Here is a 21198-nt window from a genome sequence, read left to right as displayed (position 1 = left end):
CTTTTTCCCTTTTGTAGGCAACCTTCTGGAGGGATTTCTAAACCTCCTTTTTTTAGTTTTGTTCTCCTTCCTTTGTGTTCATGGACGGACTGCAGCTGCTTTCCTCCCTGACTGCGGCTTAGTAGCTACTATATTTATAGATTTCATATTGCAGTGATGAGAAGATTTGTAAAGATTATGTAAATTGTATACTGTTAAAGGAGACATGTCGGGTTGCTCTCCAGACTTTGGGTGCTTTGAACAGAAAGAACAACGCAATTCTGGAAGTTCTTTTCAGTTCCTTTGGGGACAGACCTCATTGTTATTTGGAAGTGGTCAGTGATCAGAAATGATGGCACTCCCCAGACCTTGAGATCAAAAAACGTCAACGCCTAGAGAAACTTCAGAGTGTATCTGGTGAAGTCGGTGATGTTATATACGAGGGAAATGAAACTAGAGAGGCTAGCCAGCCTGAAGGGTGCCACACAGCTCAAAAGCGGGACAGTCAGGCCACAGTTCAGGTAGGCCACGGCACATTTAGGGGAGTTTTGCTTTCTTTTGATTTGCTGTGTTTTGCTTTAGCTTCTTGACACTCTCCTGGGGGCAAGTCTTTATGTAAAAAGAGAATGAAATCAGGGCTCTGGCTGGGGTGCTGAGGATGCATGAGAAGGAGTTCTAAGAGAGCAAGAAGGAGCCCAGCCTCCCTTGCCTGTAGCAGGAGCTACTGACAGATGGCTTCTTCCCTCCCCCTTCAAAAAAAAAAAAAAATTAAAAAGAACATAAAGAAATAAATCAGCAGAATTCCAAACAGCAGAAGGCCCACTGAGGTCTCAGCAAGTCCTAAAAGGTAGTAACTACAGAGGCCTTTAGATCTTCAGGAATGTGCTGAATTGCTCAGACAGCTGAGACGGTGGAATTCTGGCTGAAATGGTCCTTCCTAACCTTGAGTCAGAAACCCGGGGCTCTCAGCCGCTCCGACTGAGGGTCCCACCCAAGCACCTGATGGGGGAGGTGACGTGCAGGGCAAAAGGTCTAGCCGCAGCCACCTGAGCTTTTGCAAATCCCAGCAAATCACAAACTGCCCTTCCCCGGTTTGCTGACAGGTTCATTTCTGGGAAAGTTAAATGCAGGGCTGGCTCTAGGCAAAATTGTAAAGTAAGTGAGTCTGTTTTCTGCACATTCTTCTCTTCCTTATTAGCAGCGCCCGGTCCCAGCTGTCACCAGCGTCCTGTGCACCCACTCTGGCACTGTTGGTGGCAGTGCCAGGCCTTTCCCTTCCTCCTCTAGTCAGCAGCTTCCCATTCCCGGTCCAGGTCCCCAGGGCAGCCCCGTACTCCCGATTCCAAGCCCAGCCATTCCGACAAACTGACTTGCGTCTGTGCATTGGTGGCTTCCAATGGATTCATTCATTCACTTCCTCCCAGGCAATGTGCTTTCACTTTAGCAACGGCTGGCTGGATACAACTTAATCGGATTATTCAGAGGGTAGAAATTTCCAGTGTGGGAACAGCACACAGAAGGGAAGCAGGCAGAGGGAGGCAGGGAAGGGTTTGGCCTCTGAGTGGCAGTCGGTCCCTTGCTCTGGCTGTGGCTGATGGCCCTGGGAGAGGGACAGATGACATGGCATGTTGAAGGCTTTTCCTGGCACTGAGATCCTATGAAACACTCACAGAGATCTGCTTTTCTTACATCCCCCAAGTTAGCAAATAAATGCTCATAAAACTGGCCGAGGTTAGTTATTTCATGAGGCTTGCACACACCACGACCCCTTCTGAGGCCATTCTTACAGGATTTAGGTTTTACCTAGCTTAGGAATTCGGCGTGTCTCTAATGACAAGGTCTCAGAGTCTCTTACCCAGCTGCATGATGCCAAGTGACAGACAGAGTTCTGTGATTCTCTTGGGCCTTTTTCCCTCCTCTTGCATTTCCTTGTGAGTCCTCAATTTGGAGGGGACAGGAGTTGTGTTGCTGAGACTCAGAACTCTAGGTGTCCTCCATCATGTTGTGTTTTTCTTTGAAACCATTTTCACTGTGTTTCTACGCTCATTTTAAATGAGGATGACATCACGAGAAAGGTTTTTTAAACTACTGTCCTTGGGGAGGAGGGAGCTTGGTGCTGGTGTCTAAAGCCTGCCTCTGTCTCTGCCTTGATAACACCGGCAGCATCACTATATGGTCATTTGCATCCTGGTATAGCAAGTCGCCCTGGCTAGCAATGCATTTCTTCCTATTTTTACTCCTGTGTGTGTGCTGACTCTCACCCACCTACTCTACTGTGTCACCAGCTGAGACTGGTGGCCCCTTTGTGCAAGGCCAGCTTCAACAGTAGGCAGATAACAGGGAGAGGTGGCCTAAAGAGGCTGAGTCCATTCAGATCCTGCCTCTCCCTTCCCCAGCTGGCAGAACCTGTGCCTGTGTTTCCCGACCGATTCCGGACAAGGCCATCTGCAGCTTGCACAGCTCAGCCCCAGGAGGATGAGCACACGAGGCCTGAAAACTCTTGGGAAAAGTGACAGTGATGGTGTTTCCTCTCCAGGGATGACACCCTAAAGACTGGGCTCTGTGCGGGGACGATACAAGATGAGTGGTGCCTGCCCAAAGATGCACCAGACTCACCCAAACACAGTCCCTGTTGCTTCTCTCCACCAAGGATCCTCTCGGCTCCAGGGGAGAAGAGCTACTGAGCTCTGCACTTTTCTTTAGAAAAACCAGTGTGGCAAAAACAAGACAGGTGTCCTTACAGGCCATCCACACGCTCACACAAAATAATCACCAGACTTTATTTTAGAAGCCACCAGAATAATAGCTGAGGCATCCAGGAACAGTGTTGAGGAGTGTCTGTGAATGATAATTAAACGTGGCTACCTCCCACGCCAAAGACAGCTTCCCCTCGCAGAGACAACTTCAAATGCAATGTTAGCTATGCAGTCTGTGACTTCTTTAGTGCCAGTGAGGCCTATGAAATGTTCAGTGCTGTGTGCCAAAGACTCAAAAATTGACTTTCATAAAAGTCATCATTTATGCCATGGCCGGCTCCCTGTTCAAAGAAGGGGTTTCCAAAGCCCCAGAAAGAAGGAGCCTTAGGCATACTCAGATCAGAGCTCAACGGGAGGATAAGACTCTCCAGTACAGCCAACTAAAAAATCGCAATCCCTTGACAGACTTGCTTTTTGAAGGGGGAGTGGTGCTGGATTTCAGCCTGCTTTCTGGTTCCTTTCACAGTGAGGGCAGGCTGTGGCGCTCACGGGGCTTTGAGAAAGACATAGCCACAGGAGATGGGGCCTGTGCGGCCTTAACTCAGGCCCCCAAGGTATTTCCAGGATGTTGCCGCCTACCTGAGCCCCTGTCCCCAGAGGATGCATGGATGAATGAGCTGAGTCTCCCATCATGGCCGTCTAAGTTCCACCAGTCTGTCCCTAGCCAGAGCCTCTGCTTTCCCCCTCTCCTTTTCCCCCTCGCTTTTCCCAGCTTATGCATCATGCTCTTTGCACACTGTACCATCATCCAAGCTCTACTCTCTCTTCCTTCGAGGCCAAGTTCAAATTCCAATTGCTTTATGGAATCTTTATTGCCAGAGGTACTAAAAACACAATGATGCCCTGCAAGCATGCAATGGTTTAGAGCTTTCCTATCCATTACCTCATTCAAAGGTCCTAGAGTTCCAGAGTTGAAAAGACTTACAAACCGTCACACTATGATTTTATGGAGATGCAGGCTAAGGAAGCATACAGGATGCCACTGTTGGTGGTGAGCAAGGAAGAGATCTCAGGCCTCTTGACCACTCAGACCAGTATTCCCCACAGAGGAGACTCCTGCAAGCTGCAGGTGAGATAACTGGGCAGGGTGACTCAACCCTGCTCACACGACCAGCCGAGCAGCCTCATTAGTGTCTGTGTCTTCTGCCTCCCGGTACAATGCTTTCAACCAGATGGAGCTGCCCTCCTGCAAATCGTGGATTGCCCTTGTGGAACAGCTCTGGGGGCTAGTGCAACAAAGCTATTTCACCACACGTGACTCAGCCTTACCCCCGGCGTTGTTATTTAAAATCTTTGACCCCAATAAAGCTCCTAAAGAATAGGGCCAATATTTTATACCCCCTGAGGTCCTTACTGCCCCATTTCACTGCTCCAGTAATTAGTGCAGGACTTTCTCTGGATTGATGGAATGGAGAGCCATCCTTGTTTAAATAAGGCAGGAGGAAGAAAAGGCAGAAATCAGTGAGAACTAAGCCTTCTCTGCCTGGGAGAGGGAACAGGGCAGGCCAGTGGGAAGTGGTGGCTCACACCTGCGAGGGCCAGCCACAGCAGGCAGGTTTGGAAGAGTCTGTCCTGGACGACTCGACACTCACCAGCCATCACCCATCTCCCTCCCTTCACTCCACTTATAGGAAAGGGGCCCAAACCCTCCAGACCCTGACCAATCCAGGAATTGGGTTTACTCCAAGGCTTAACAGGTCACGTTCTCCCAACCTTTGTACAGCCTGCTTGTGGGACTTCTTCCCAGCTCTGGGGCTAATTAGACAGGAGGAGACTCCAAGATGATTCAGAGGTCTCCTTCGCCCATTTTTCTTGCTAAGACACCAGATAGAGCCCCTGGCAAGGATGCTGCCGTTTCTGCCTCACATGACTGTATCTGCCACTGAGGCCAAGCCAGATTGCCACCTGGTGCTGGGGACATCTGGCCTGAGCTCCTCATCACTTGGTGGAATCTTATGCTGGGTCCTCACCACAGGCATTTCTCTTTTTCCCGGTGTCTTTTCCAATAGTGAATTACTTTTGTCCATATTCTAGGCTCCTGTTCTTGGGTGTGTCAGAAACAGGTAGACAGGGCGACTGCTGGGGAACTTGACGGGTTCTCAAGGTCTTGTGGCAAGTGGCAGCCACACCCACAAAGCCAAAATAAGTCCCCTGCTGACCTGCTTGAGGGCCTGGTATGCTCAAGCCACCTGTTGGGCTCAGACATTTCTCTAGAAGGTTCCTATTACATGCATAGTTATTATATGCGATTTGAAACTAATTGAGTTTTGTAGCAAATAATAATTGTCCCCAAAGAAGCCCAGGGTCCCATACAAATAACACTTACTGGGGTTTAATTTTGGTTGTAGGTATAGATTACCTTATTCACCCGAACAACAAATGAGTTAGACTAATCTTTCAAGATTATTTTTAGCATCAAATATATGGCTTTTGGAATCTAGCAAGGTAGGTGATTGAGGGATTTCTTTCTTTCTTTCTTTTTCTTTCTTTTTTTTTTTTTTTTTTTGCTTTCTGATTTGCCCATTTGTGGCACCAGACTTGGATCAGACTTGTGAATTACTGTCTTCATTTCATAAGGCAGAAGCCCTGGGAGGCCTATCAACACTTCATGGAAGGCTGAAGGCTCCCTGGAAATTAGGTTAAGTGGCTTCTCTCTTGCAGGGATATTGCTGAGCACCGGGAAGGTTGGAGCACCCTGTCACAGTCCTGTCTTTGCTGTACCTCGGGACATAGCCTGGATGAGCAGGGCTGGGCAGGTGGGCTGGGAGATAGACCTAGAATGAGCATAGCCAAGGCTGTGGTGAGGACAGCCCACCTGGACCCGTTGTCACTGTGATTCCCCCAGCTGTGGGGAAGGCTGAGGAGAGGCTGTCAGGAGCGAGGGGTTGCCCTGGGACAGATGCTGTGCATATGCTCTGTCACTGAACATCACAGAACACTGGCGGCTAAGCGTCCTCATCTGCTTTTTACAGGTAAGAAAGCAGAGGCCCAGCAGGGAGTTTGCCTGGGGCCATGTGCATTCTCAGGCAAGGCAGCTTTTCCAGGGCCAGGAGACCCCTGCTAGCCGCTTGCCAGTCATCTGCTGTCTCCCTTTGGGAACACCACCTCTGCTGCTGGGCCGGACTTCCTCCCAGCACCAGATGGCGTCACTGACCACCTGAAACAAACACAGCCGATACTGCTACAAACGCATCATGCAGTCTTTTTCCCTTCTGATGAGAACTGCACAAAATCGAATTGACCACCTGGAATAAATGCAGCTGGTACCATTAAAAACACACCATACAGCCCTTTTCCTTTTTAACGGGAATTGCATGAAATCAGATTGACTGAAATGCTCGTGTCTGTGGAGCCCAAGCATGTGGCGTGCTATATAGATGGTGAATTCATCTGCGTGTGAGGCCGCATGTTTGACGCATCTCCACCAACATGGGGATTGCTTCCCGGCATGCATGACTAACAGTGAGTTGTGAAAAGGAAACTTCACTTCACTACAAATAATGAAAGGGATTTTCAATCAACCATGCTAGAGGAAAGATGGCATTCTCTTCTGTTCTCTGTAGAAAAGGCAATAACAAGGTTACCAGAGGATGTAGCATAGAGGCGTCATATAGTTAATTAATGAAATGTTCTCCTGTTTTCTGGGTATCCCAAGGCTTTAAAAAATGCATAACTTGTTACGGGTTTTTGTTGTAAACACACATTCAATTTCATGTGTGATTTTTGTATAAGGAGTTTTGCATACATTTTGTGTAAGTTTCCAGCCCCATAGGAGGGCTCTGCCCACCTACTGTGCACCAACAGTGGAGAAGCTGTGCCAGGAGGGAGGGAGACATGGAGGTGGGCATGGGGGTGGTGGGCGAGGGGAAGGCTGTGAAAGTCCCCGCCTGTCATTCTAAAGGAGTCCAACTCTTGTTGCGGGAGTCTATGGACTTCTAAATGAAGAAATGGACAGGATGAGACTTGTGTCTTCAGGTGGTCCTGGAGAAAGGAGGTAGAGTGGTCTAAGGTGGGAAAAGGGGGTGACAGGTAGGTGAGCAAGGAGGCCACAGCAGTGCCATAAGTGAAAGATAATGAGACACTCCTCTGGAGCAGGAGTGGGGAGAAGGATAGTTCCAGTGGTGCTCACGAAGCAGACCGGGCAGGACTCCATGGGTGACAGACAAGGAATTCGTGTGGGTGTGCTGGGGCCCAGGGACTGGGTAGATAGAGGGAGTCCAGTGAGACAGAGAAAGCCCGGAGGAAACGGGTTTGACCTTGGATGGCGGGGAGGGTGGAAACACCATTCAGAGAGAGCCCAGGAGGAACAGCAGCTCTGAGCAGATAATGAGTCCAGTGTTGGGTCTGAACAGCCTCAAGTACTGACCCACAAAGCTAGAAGAATGAAATGATCTGAGTCAACAAATTACACACTGAATGAGCCCAGTGGCAAGCCAGGCCAGCATGAGGGGTGGAAAGATTGAACGGTGGTGGTGACGCAGCTTGGGCCCCAGGGAAGAGGTCACAGAACAGCTGACCGAATTGCCCCTACTGAGGTTTTTTTTAACTACACAGTATTTGTTAATTATTAAAAATAAGAAATGCATTAATATGTCTCAAAAATCAACACTTACGAAAGGATATTTGCAAAAAGCTTCCTGGTTTCCCTTCCCGGATTCAGTTAGTGTTACCAGTTTCCTGTATATTCTTAAAGGTATTTCACGAATGTGCAAGAAAATATGTACTGGTATGCACAAATGTTCTTTTCACTTTATTGTATATCTTGAAGATAGATTCATATTAGCATGATAATAGCTACGCCCTTTTAAATAGCTGCATACTAATCCTTTGTACAGACATACCAACATTTAATTAACCAGTTGATGACTTTTGGGTTATATGAGTATATCTGTATGATAAATTCCTGGAAGTTGAATTGCTGAATCAAAGGACACATGTATTTATAATTTTGGAAGGCATCAACAGAGCAGTTTTTAAAAACTGGATCTGAATCTGTGTTGAATATCTTCGTCTCCGGGTCTTCATGTCCTCACACTCCCCATTGTCTGATGGTTATGTCCTACCTTTGCGTTACTTGCCTGCTTACAAAGGCATTGAGAAAAAAACCCACAGGTTTAATAGTGAGAGGACCTGGGTTTAAGTCCCTGCTTCCTTACTTAGCTGCTCTTTTCATCAGCACGACAGACACATCATCTTAAGAACCATTCTGGGTGTGTTCGAGAATAATTAACTAGGGTACTGTGTGCAAGAGCATTGTGTGAAATGTGAGGGGCTTTGTGAATACACCTGATGGTGATGAAAATACAACTGAGAAGAAAGAACAGTGTCAGGTGTGAGGGTGTGTATGTATTTTTAGTGCCATGACAGCTTTTATCTGTAGATCTCATAATGCCCTTATAAATATTTACTTGTAACCTACATTTCACTGTGAAACAGTTGCCAGCATCATTATTTTCATCTTACAGAGGGACAGACTGATGTCACCATGGTTTCTCCTGGAGTTTCTCTATTCAGATAAATCAACCAACATGAAGAATGCACGCAAGTTTAGCTAAAAAGTAACTTTATCCACCAAGCATGTGTGGAAGCCTCAGCGATTGTGGCATTCTTCTCATCTGCTTCTTTGGTTTATGTTGCTGACACTGTTGGTTGTTCATCCAACAGCTTTTCTTCTATTCCTTCTTCCTTGCTGGTTGTCTTAGCCTGTTCAGGCTGCTATAACAAATTACCATGAACTGAGTGGCTTATACCATAGACATTTATTCATCACAGTTCTGGAGGCAGTGAAGTCCAAGATCAAGGTGTCAGCAGATTAAATGTCTGGTGAGAACCCATTTCCTGGCTTACAGATGGCCTTCTTCTCATTATATCCTCACATGGCAGAGGCCAGAGAGAGAGAGAGTAAGCTCTGTGTCTCCTCATATAAGGCATTAATCCCATTGATAGGGCTCTGTTTCATGACTGAATCACCTCCCAAAGGCCCCATTTCCTAATCCCATCACCTTGTGGGTAAGAACTTCATTATATACATGGGGACAAAAACACTCAGTCTAACGTACTGATGGAGATAACCTCTCACTGCAGAGGCTGAAAGCACCAGATACTTGGCCAGGTGCAATGGCTCACATCTGTAATCCCAGCACTGTGGGAGGCTGAGACAGGAGGATCACTTGAGGTCTGGAATTCAAGACCAGCTTGGCCAATGTGGTGAAACCCCGTCTCTACTAAAGATACACAAATTAGCCAAGTATGGTGGCATATGTCTGTAGTCCCAGCTACTTGGGATGCTGAGGCAGGAGAATCGCTTGAACCTGGGAGGTGAAGGATGCAGTGAGCCAAGATTGCGCCATTGCACTCCAGCCTGGGCAACACAGTGAAACACTGTCAAAAAAAAAAAAAAAAAAAAAAAATCCAGTGACTCTCTTCCCTAGTCTCTCTTACAGTTAGCTAGGTCATGGGCATGAGAGCCAACCAAGGCCAATGGACATGATGGTGTGTCTGCTGAAAGACTCCCTAATAAAGCAAAATAAGCAAAAAGAGCCTCCTTTCCTGCTTTTTGGTGGACCTGTGTGAAAATCATGCCTGGGGCAGTGGCCACCATCTTGTGGCCATGCTGGGGAGATTGGGGAGTGATGGAAAGGACAAAAAGGAAGAGTTGCCAAGCTCCAGGATTTTTATTACACGAGATAATAATAATCTTTGTTTTTTAAGCCTCTGGAAATTAAATATGCTGTTAATGACCAAAAGCATCTAAATGATAGACTTGGTGTCCAAACCCATGCCATGTTTTGGGCATATGAGCTTCTGTATCCAGTTCTGCAGATGAAATGGTTTCTGAAGCAGTTGGTTTTATAGGCCTCTAATGGAGACTTGTGTGGGGTGAAGGAGGGAGCTTAACCCAAACACATTAATGACTGCCAATCATAGACAGTGGCACATGCCTCTGTCCCAAACTACCATTTCCACTCATGTCTTCTGGTCTGGATGTTAGATAACCTCAACTTTTTCTCAAAAATAAAGCACTACTTCTAGGAATTCACTAATGGGTACACTGTTTCATCCATCCAGCAAATATTGAATGCTTATAGCAGATCAGGCCATGTTCTAAACACTGGTGACACAACTATGGTAAGTCAGAGATATTGCCCTCAGATACTTGTAAGTTGGTGGGAGAGACAGGGAGACACATAGATGACATGGCCAAGAACCTGATTCGGATCAGTTCAGGGTCTTGGCAGAAAGCAGTTGGCACATTCTGAAAGTTTCATTGAAGAAAGTTTCATTAAATAACTGTTCAGATGGGTTTAATGGAACCAACAAAGGATGGTGACTTGTATATGTTGGAAGCTGTTACCGCCTTGGGCCTGAAGAGGCAGAAGAAAGGAGCAATGTTACTGGAGCCCAGAGAGAGCTAGGGGCCAGAATAAGTGGAGCTGTAACTTGTAACCAAAGAGGCAGCCACTGGCTACCCAGCTTCCCCACCTCTGCCACCACCCACTGAACCTAGGCCCAAAACCAGAAGGCAAAGGGCCAAGGAGCCCAAGAGAAGCAGCCAAGGAAGGTTCAACCCCTGAGGCACAAAGGGCAGGGAAACACTGAGAATGACTGCAGGGTGGGGCACACGGAAATCACCAGCACAATACTGAAAATGGTTTTGTTCCCTAGCTCTTGTTTCTGTCAATATTAACTATGATAATTGCCTATTTCAATTTTTCTAAAGTGAGCACTCTTTTGGACTTTCATTTCTCACACAGTTTTATTTCAGGCCTTGTTAGAAGAGCCATTCAAACGGGAGCTGAAAAACCATTTGAATCTTTGAGAATATGTAACCGCATATACATCATCAACTCTAGGTTAATTAAAAATTCACAGAATTCAGTGAGAGCGGCAGGCCCGAGGGAAAAGTGGTAAGGATTAAAGAGATTTCATCCCCTGCATGTGCATGGAAATTATGCATGACTCCTAGGTTGGGAGTTTGGGAGGGAAGGAAAGGATGTACTTAACCTGATTTAGCTTTAGCTCGGGGATCTTGAGTACAGCACACTCCACAACAGCGAACCTCATTCACTAACCTGAGATCAAAACATGAGGAAGCAGAACACTTAACTTTTAATGAACTCTAATCTCTTTAATCAAATTTATAATTAATTCTTATGCTACCCTGGCTAACACTGGAAGCTTTATTCATTAACTCTAATTATTATCCGTATTTCCTGCCCTAGAAACATACTCATATACTTCCTATTTTTTCAAAGCCATAAAGCAGTAGCATAATTGGAGAGTGGTTGTTTTCCGACAGAAGTGACAAGTTCTCAAAAGCGAGGTCTCTGCATATCACTCGGAGGACGAAAGTGTCACTGAAAATTCCCATCCACCTGTAGCAGAGAATCACTGCATGCAGAGAATCACTCATGTCTGAACGACCTACCCTCTCTCTCAGCCCCATCATGGCTCTGTAAACTGCTCTTAGGGATCCACGTCCTCTTCGTTTTCTAATTTAGTTTTCTTTTCTGACAAAATTATATAGGCACATATTTTAAAGTCAAATTGTTCTACAAGGCTTTTTATAAAAAACTGCAGTGCATCCTTAGCATTTTCCACTCCCCAAAGGCAATTCTTGGTAATTCCTTTCACAGCTCCAAATAACATGCTGGCAATCCTCTTCCTTTGAGTCTTCCATCTTAGGCATTATCTATTGACTCCCCTTTGTAGAGGATGACAACTCTGTTTTCATACCTTCTCCCAATCCCAGCCATTCTACCGCTATTTCATTCAGACCCATCACTCGTTTTCCCATCCTCTCAATATCAATACACATACAGTGTAATTTGGTTATAGCAGTAGTCGGTGTTCACATAATTATGCTTGCAAATGCTATTTGCAGTCAAGTCACACAGTCTACTATGATTACTTTCTCTTTCCTGCACAATATTTTGCATTCCCTGGAGCTCATAGCTGTCCTGGGTTTGTGAGGGGGTGTGTATGTGTGTGTACATGCACACACTTAACTTTCTGTGAACTTGTTACAACTTCATACCCAAACTCTACCTAGTTGTGTCAATCTCCTCTTGACCTATTCAGACGTGTCAGGATCCATTCATTCTTCCTGAAGAAATGTCTATGTCACATCATTTGTTTTTGACATTTCATTTCTTCCTCATCCAGTGTTCCTGTAGTAACTTTTTTAGTGATTTCTTGTGAGGCAAAGTTCTTGAAATCTTGCATATCCTACCAAGTCTATATTCTACCTTCACACTTATGTGATTCTCAAACTGGGAACAGAATCCTAGGATAGAAGTGACTTCTCTTCAGAAAATTTGAAAGCATTGCTTCATTGTCTTCTAGCTCTGGAGCTGATACAAAAAAAAATCCACTGTCATTCAGATTTTTGGTTCTTCGTCTGCACACTCTTACTTGTTTCCGGAAGTGCTTTCCTGTATTTGCCCCCAGTCTTCCAAAATTTTGCAATGATATACCTTGTTGTGGATTTTTTTTTTTTTTTTTTTTGAGACAGGTTCTCACTCTGTCATTCAGGCTGGAGTACAGTAGTGCAATTTCGGCTCACTACACCCCCCACTTCGCAGGCTCAAGTGATCCTCCTGCCTCAGCCTCGAGTAGCTGGGACTGCAGGCGTGTGCCACCACACCCAGCTAATTTTTCTACTTTCTGTAAAGCCAGGGTTTCACCATGTTGGCTAGGGTGGTCTTGAACTTCTGAGCTCAAGTGATCCACCCGCCTCGGCCCCCCAAAGTGCTGGGATTACAGGCGTGAGCCATCACACCTGGCCCAGATCATTTTTATACTCTGAGCAGGGTACATGGTGGACAAAAAAATAGTGTCCTTTAGTTCTGAGCAATGTTCCTCTGCTAATTCCTAAATGGTTTCCTCCCCACTATCTCCTGCCCATACTTACTCCTGTGGTTTGTTTGTTGGATTTCTGTTACCTGCATTGATTCTGCAATTTTCTTTTCTCTTTCTTTCTCTTTCTTTTTTTTTCTTTCTCTTTCCTTCCTTCCTTCCTTTTCTCTCTCTCTCTCTCTCTCTCTTTTGATGGAATTTGGCTCTTGTCGCCCAGGCTGGAGTGTAATGGTGTGATCTCGGCTCATCGCAACCTCCACCTCCGGGGTTCAAGCGATTTTCCTGCTTCAGCTTCCTGATTAGCTGGGATTACAGGAGCGACCACGCCTGGCTACTTTTTGTATTTTTTTAGTAAAGATGGGGTTTCACCATGTTGGTCAGGCTGGTCTTGAACTCCTGACCTCAGGTGATCTGCCCACCTCAGCCTCCCAAAGTGCTGGGATTATAGGCGTGAACCACCGTGTCAGGCCATTCTCCAATTTTCTTTTTCTTTTTTTTTTTTTCCTCTCTCCAATCTTTTGGTCCTTTTACTCTGCTTTCTTTCGGGGCATTTCTTCGACATTATCTTCCAACTTTCTCACCTGGTTTTCAATTTCACCTACTACATCTTTATTTTCTAATTTTTTTTTTTTTTTTTTTTTTTTTTGGTCCCGTGAGTATTTCTTTGATATAAGACCCTCTTCTTGTTTTACAGGTGCAGTGTCCTTTCTTGTCTCTCTGAGGTTATTATTGTTCTCTTCTTCTGTCCCAGTAGCCTCTGCTTCGGCAGGCTGCTCTTTTTCTGTTGCTTGACTTCTGGTCATTGCATTGACATATTCTCCCTGAGCATCTTGTCTGATGATCTTGAGTGGGCCACTAAGGGCTGACTGGAGGTTCTGTTGGGCTTCCACCCACAGCCTGCACTGGAAGCTGGTCAGGCAGGCCATTTTCTTAGGAGTCCCAGGGTCAGTTTCATCTGCTGGTGAGTGTCTCTAGAAAAGACACCTCTAATCCCCTGCCTGGAGGGTAAATGGCTATTTTCCAGGGTCCCCATCCTACAATGGGAAGGAGATTGGAGTTTTGAACGTTTACTCACTGTCTGACTTCCATACCCTTCCTTTAGCATGCTTGGTGCCCAAGTTCAGACAGCCTCAGGTTACTTTCTCCGGAAAATAAACTTCCTGTCTGCTGCTGCTGAACTTACCCACTCCTTAAGGAAGGCTTTCGCCCAGTCCTCCCTCACCCCCACTGATAGAAATACACTCCCCCAGTTGGTAAGTGTTTGCGTGTGGGAGGAGAGGGGTACCAAAATGTAAATAAGGTCATTTCTCAGCTGTTGTCACTGCCAGCTAAGGATGTCATTTTCTTCATCTGCTAAGTCAAGTATCATTTTTCTATTTGATTTCCAACTTCCAGTCTCTTCTTTAATGTTCTCTGTCTTCCTAAGATTTACAGTCATTGTGGTGGGAAATCCATGATGAACAAAAAGTCACAATTTTAAATAAAGGATCCATGTGAATGATGTTTCATTTGCCCTGTGCTCCATATGGCTCAGCATGGCGCTGGTCCAGTCCATGACCTTGCTCCAGAAGTCCTGATCATCTTGGTATTTTCATGATCACATCAGTCAGTAAAGATTGTAAGAGGCTGAGAACTGTATTTTCAATTGTCCATCATGTAAAGTACTTAAACATTCCAGAAATGAGGGCTAAATCCAGTCTGGTCTAAAGCATTTTTGGACAGAAAGTTAAACTAATTTGCATGTGGTAGATCAATGTGTCCAAGATGGATGGACACATCTATGTGTCCCACAAGTAATATTTCTTTCATCACAATCAACACCTTTTTGAAAGACTTTAGAGAGTTAGACAACATATGTATATGTTGGCAAGACAAAGAAGGAAGCCCTGACATGGGTGTTTTTAAATCTATAGGGACATTTGGAGTATACTGAGGGTTAGTCAACGGCAAGGCAGCTTCCACACACAGATGAAAGGCGACATAATTCAGGTTTTCTACCAAGATTTATATCAGGAATTTTCTCACAATGTCCCAACTTTAGCAGTTTAGTGTAATCCACTCTAGGCTGAACTCAGACACCTCAGCGTTGGTTTGGAAACTGCTGTGCAAATCCAAATCCTCCTTCTCCTTCACTTAACCTTGAAGCATTTAACTGCACATTTCTGGATCAAGCAAAGTAAGTGGCAAGCTACAGTTGACTTCAAAACATCCTAAGAGTTCCAGAAATCTCCTCATCTGACATCTCTCAGTAATTACTTGATTCTTCTAGAAAAATTACATTGTCCTTCAAATAAATTGTGCTTCAGTCTTCCCTACACAGTGACCATATTCCTGGGCATTCTTTCACGGAAATCTCCACTGTCTGAGGGATTTTCCCTGCCTTACACTCCAACTAAATAGGTCGCATTCATTCAAATGCAGAAGTGCTGATCTCATGGGGATGTTATAGAGATAAGGTCAGGTTTCCATCTGTCCTTTGAGACCCAAGAGGAAAGACTCTAACATTTCAAAGCAATATTATGTTTTCTTTAGAAACGTTGGGCAATTAAGGGGGGATCCCTTGAAAAAAATATGGGGGTGCCTGCCTGGCATTCTATGTTTTCTGAGGTAGCTGGTAACCTACTTTTGCTCAGCTCTTCAAAGGGAGTGAGTGTGTGTATGAGTGTGTGTGTTTGTGTGTGTGTGTATGTACATGCTCCTCACCAGCCATGAATTTTATTAGTAAGGTGCCAGGTAAGAACAAGGCATCATTATGAAGAGAAGCATTACCTCACAGCTCAGAGCCTCTAATGAGACCACACCCGGAGGACTTTGTTCTGTTTCAGGAAGCTTAGTTACAGAAAGATGAGGTAACTGGAGGGATGGCAGGGCAATGGGAAACAATACAGAGATACAGCAAATAAAAGCTTCCAGAACAAAAAAAAATCTCAAGAAAGCAACTCTCCCCAACTTTGATCACTTACCAGTTATTCAGTCAGAGTCTAAAATGTTCAACGTCCCACACTTAAGAGAATTCAAAGATGAGTAAGATCTAGTTCCTTCCCTGGAAGCACTTAACATACATGCAATCTATGGCCAGAGTGGCTGCAATATGCAAGCATCTCAAACTTTTCCAGCTATTACACATACGGAGGAGTGGGGTGTTGCTTCACTAGAAATATTGATTAATTTCCAGAGCTCCTATTATATAAACATGGCATCATCAAGCTAGATAAACAGATATTAAACAAGTAAGCACTCCTATCTTTTATCAACACAAAATTTTAATTGAAAAGCAAAGTAAAGCCCAAGATAGAGTAGTCATTGTGAGTTCAAACACCTGGAAATGGTACAGAGAAATGCAAAACTCTAAATAAGGGAAAAAGAAGTAAGCAAAGAGAAATTGGCTCTCTGAGCAAAATCCCTTCTTTCTGAAATGCAGAAACAATTATAAACATACTACAGTCATGGGATTAGAAGTGGCAAACAATGCATGTGAAATATATTAAGTTGTGGTATCCAAGAAAATAGAGGAAACAGCCTGTAGCAATAAAGTCATGCTACCTCAACTGTGCTGAGCTTGATGGGTTTATTAGATTTCTATGGCAGTTGGAACAAATTATCACAAATGTCGTGGCTTGAAACAACATGAATTTATCATGTTCTATTCCAGCGGGTTAGAAGTCCAACAGAGGTCTCACCAGGCTAGAATCAAGGTGTTTGTAGGATGGCCTTCCTTCCTAGAGGATCTGGGGAGAATCTGTTTGCTGGTCTTTCCCAGCTTCTAGGCGCCACCACATACCTGGGCTCATGGTCCCTTTCTCCATCCTCAAAGCTAGTAATGTAAGGCCAAGTCCTTCTCACGTTGCATTGCTCTGACCTTTTCTGTCTCCCTCTTCCACTTTTAAGGACCCTTATGTCCCTCAACCCCAACAATTCAGGATTATCTCCTTATTAAGGTCAGGTGATGAGCAACCTTAATTCCTCTTTGTCAGATGCTGTAGGTTGAGTTGCATCTCACCCCTCCAAAAAAAAGATACATTGAAGTCTTAACCCCCCACCCAGTGCCACAGAATGGGATCTTATTTGGAAATAGGGCCACTGAAATGTAATTAGTTAGGATAAGATCATGCTAGAGTAGGGTGAGCCCCTTATCCAGTATGACTGGTGTCTTTTCTCTATCTTTTTTTAGAGATAGGTTCTCACTCTGTTGCTCAGAGTGTTGCCTGGAGTGTAATGGCATGATCATAGCTCACTACAGCTGCAGACTCCTGGGCTCAAGGGATCCTCCCACCTCAGCCTCCCAAGTAGCTAGGACTGCAAGAGCATGCCATCACACCCAGCTAATTTTTTCATTTTTTGCAGAGACATGGTCTCACCATGTCTCCTAGGCTGGTTTCAAAACTCCTGGTCTCAAGATCCTCCTGCCTCAGTCTCTCAAGTTGCTGGAATTACAAGTGTGAGCCAACATGCCTGGCTGACTGTCCTTATAAGTACACAGTCATGTGAAGACCCAGACACACAGGGAGAATGCCATACGGAGACACTAGCAAAGACTGGCATGATGCATTGATGAGCCAAGAAACTCCTGGAATGATCAGCATGAGAAGAGGCAAGAAAGGATCCCCCCATTAGAAACTTCAGAGGGAGATTGACCCTACTCTACTTTGATTTTAGACTTTCAGCTTCCAGAACTGTGAGAAAATAAATTTCTCTTGTTTTAAGCCAGTAAGCTGGTGGTACTTTGTTACAGCAGCCAAGGGAAACTAATACACCTGTAAGGTAGCATATTCACAGGTTTCAAGGTGGACATCTTTTGGGGAGGAAGAGGTATTTATTCTGCCTACCATGATAGCCTTTAGGGGATTTTGCATTTTAGTAATTTCCAATGAGAAGAAGTGGAAGGATGTTTGGAGATAATTCTCCATGGGTCTCAGGTTTTGAACATCTTGAGAGTGGAGGTGTTTGATGCCTTTGTTCCAGACTATATTTTAAGAATGTTTGTACATCAATAGCCTTGATATATGCGGATAATGTCTATCCCTGGAACAAAAAGGATTTTTTTTATTTTTGGTTTTGTTTTGATTTGGTCTGGTGGTGGTGGTTGTTATTTTTACTGCCAGTATAATAAAGAAATGTCTCTCTCCATTTCTTTGAAACATTCTTCAAATGTTTCTCTGTCCATTAGAAAACACTCAGGTTCCCTAAGCATAGGGCTCCTCTTGTACAGCATGACCCAAGACAATGCAGGTGCCACCATTGCCCTCAGGGACTTGGTGCTTAGGAAAACAGCACAAGTGCTGGCACCTCAGCTGCTGTGGTGGCTGTGAGTTGTAAACAGTCCTCTGTCTCTGACCCAGGGGTCTTGTGTCTTCTGCCAGCATTCTCGAATCTGTGTCAATCTCAGGCCCTTCACAGTTCTTGACAAAGAGAAATTCAGATACAAAATTTAGAAAGTGAGTGAGAAACTGCAGCAAGTCGTCACTGAACAATTCATCATGCAGGTCGAACAAATCAGGACTTCCGCTTACCTACTTTCTACCTCATTTGCTAACCCCAGTGGTTCTCCAAGTGAGGGAGTCCCCGGACCTGGAGCCTCAGCAGCGCGTGGGAAGCTGTCAGAAGCGCACATCTAGGGGCCACGCCTCAGGTTTATTGAATTGGAAACTCGGGGTGGGGTGCAGGCCTCTGTGTTCTAACAGGCCCTCCAGGGTGCTGAGCATGCAGCCCGAGAACCACTGGCCTGCCTGGGGGTCCAATCCCAGCACCTGGAGGGTCCTGGGTGTGTGGGTGCCCATCGACAGTTGTCACGGGGGCCCTGAAGCCCATGACATGAGAGGCCAGAAGAGAGTCCTTGCCCATCCCCTCTCCATGGCTCCTTTATCCCCAGGGGCAGGGTGGGATTTTCTGTGTTTTCCATACCATCTCCCTCTCCACCATCACCCTAAGGAGAGCCAGCCTTTTACTAAATGACCATGCTGAAGTCACGTGGTGCCCGTGGGTCATCCTCAGCATGCTGGCCTTATGAGTGCCCCATCTTCAAGGAGGCAAGGTGGACAGGCCAGTTCAGCGGAGCCCCAGGGAAGGAGGGGTCAGAAGAAGAAGGGAAGGAGACTGAGGAAGGAGGAGAGGCCTGTGGGGGCAGACTTTGTCCCAAAGTGAAAGAGAAGCTGAGGGAAGCACTGCAGACAGGCTCCACCACATCTTCGCAAGTTGAGGGGCTGGTGCTTGGCAGTTCCTTCTGCGGGGAGCAGCAACACTCCACGAGGACAAAAGGAAACTGTGCGAACGACTCTTACGAAAGAGTGGAAGGTTCCAAGTTTGAATCAAGTTACCACTTGCAGAAATGTAAGAACTGAGTCTTCAGGAACTTCTTCAAGGCTGCTGGAGGACTCGGAGAGGCTCAACAGATTCAACAACACACGGGAACAAATGACCTCCAAGTGACTTACACGGTGTTGTTTTTTTTCAATGTTTCTTTCCTCAGATTAAAATTACCTTGAAAATTCTCCTTAGTTCTCTGCACCAGAGTGAAAGATGATTTTTTTTTTTTTTTTTTACTGAAACAAACAAACAAACAAACAAAAAACCAGAAAATAGTACAGAAGGGAAAAAAACTGTGACAGGGTTCTTAGGAGATTTTTTTCTAATAACGCAATTTTCACTCCCATTGCCAGACAAATCACAGCATGGAAAATATTCCATTCACTACCCCACGAAGAGCTTTCAAATATGTGAGTTAATAAAATGCTGAATGCAGCAAAAAACAACAACAACAACAAACTTTGATACCAAAACGAATTTATCCATATCCTTTTGTTCCTTTATGATAAAGGGTGATCAGATCTTGCTCTGAATGGGCCTGCCACGCCTGAGAGAAGAGCGCCTGTCCCTGTGCCTGGCCTCATTCAGTCTTCCCGTTGGCACTTCCCCATCCTGGGAATGAGCTCCGGGTTTTATGGGAACATGTATGAAATCCATTAGTCCTTTAGTTTCCCAGGAGCTACCACAGACCGACCACCTGACGATGCCCAGTGGATATTTCTCATGGAGTATTTATAGAACATTTTATTAGTTTATTACCAATGGACCTAATGATACTCCTTGCATATGAATCAGCTTTCTTCCGGTTTCATTTTCTTGACTCAATTTTAGGCATCCCTGCCCACATGTTTACTCTTAAAACTCTGTCTATTTTCTCAGGCTCCAAAAGGAAGAACCTGCACCTTGTCAGGGTGAAGATGTTAGCTACCACCTTAAAGAAGCCCGTATTTTTAGCCCCCAAATGAGCCATCAGACAGGACCATGTGCGTGGCAGGATGCAGGGTTGTCATCTCAGGTGATCTCCTTGGCACTACACCTGGGCTGGGGCAGAGAGGAGCTTGGCCCATGACGGCATCACACGATACAAAAATCCAGAAAAATGGCCCATAAGGCCGGCTCTGTGATGGAGCAGGAGAACGGGTTCATACCAGGAAAGACATGGGCAGGTGTGAGCCTTTGAGGATGGGAAGCCGCCCTTATCAGTGTTTGCAGTTGGGGTGAGGTGCTTGTGCAAAACCAGGCTTCAAAACTGCCCGTCAATCATCACTTGTCCATGACCTCAAGTATGTGTCATTTCTGCGTATTGGGTCATTTCAAACCCTCCCTTCTAGGTATTTTGAAATATAAAATACATTGTGATTAAGTATGGTAATCCTACTCTGCTATTGAGCTTAAGAACTTATTTCATCTAAAATAAATCATTCTACCAAAAAGACACGTACACTCATGCGATGATCATAGTGCTATTCACAACAGGGAAGACATGGAATCAACCTAGGTGCCCAACAATGGTGGACTGGATAAAGAAAACCTGGTCCTTACACATCATGGAATACTATGCAGCCATAAAAAAGAACAAAATCATATCCTTTGCAGCAACAGGGATGCAGCTGGAGGTCATTATCCTAAGTGACTTAATGCAGGAACAGATAAGCAAATACCACATATTCTCACTTATAAGTGGGAGCTGAACATTGGATACTCATGAACATTTAGATGGCAGCAATAGACACTGAGGACTGCTGGGTGGGGGAGGAAGGGGAAGGAACAGGGGCTGAAAAAGTACCTATTGGATACTATGTTCACTACCTGGGTGATGGGATGAATCATACTACGAACCTCAGCATCATACAATACACCCATGTCACACCCATGTCACACACCTCCACGTGCACCCCAAATCGAAAAGTTTGAATTATTTTGTTAAAGAAAACCTTATTATCACGAGGTCAGGAGATCGAGAGCATCCTGGATAACATGGTGAAACTCTGTCTCTACTAAAAATACAAAAAACTAGCCAGGCGTGGTGGTGGGCACCTGTAGTCCCAGCTACTCGGGAGGCCGAGGCAGGAGAATGGCGTGAACCTGGGAGAGGGAGCTTGCAGTGAGCCGAGATCGTGCCACCGCACTCCAGCCTGGGCGACAGAGCGAGACCGTCTCAAAAAACAAAAAACAAAAAAAGAAACAAACGTGTTTCTTCTGTCTAACTGTATGTTTGTACTGACTTAATCATTACACATCCTATGCATGTAAAAAATATTCCACATACCTAATAAATGTGTACAATACTATGTATCAAAAA

The 21198-nt window shown here is 45.2% G+C and overlaps 2 long non-coding RNA genes across 2 annotated transcripts in view; one reads left to right on the top strand and one right to left on the bottom strand.

Moving 5' to 3' along the window:
- Nucleotides 1-21198, bottom strand: part of LOC135966761 (uncharacterized) — a 57138-nt gene that overhangs the window by 5226 nt on the left and 30714 nt on the right. The window lies entirely within an intron of this gene.
- Nucleotides 223-7718, top strand: LOC141408315 (uncharacterized). The gene is made up of 2 exons (XR_012422010.1): nt 223-500; nt 5708-7718. It is a non-coding gene; the product is annotated as an uncharacterized lncRNA (long non-coding RNA).

The sequence above is a fragment of the Macaca fascicularis genome, chromosome 13 (assembly GCF_037993035.2).
Source record: "Macaca fascicularis isolate 582-1 chromosome 13, T2T-MFA8v1.1".
NCBI classification, from domain to species: Eukaryota; Metazoa; Chordata; class Mammalia; order Primates; family Cercopithecidae; genus Macaca; species Macaca fascicularis.
This window is presented reverse-complemented; position numbering and strand designations above follow the sequence as displayed.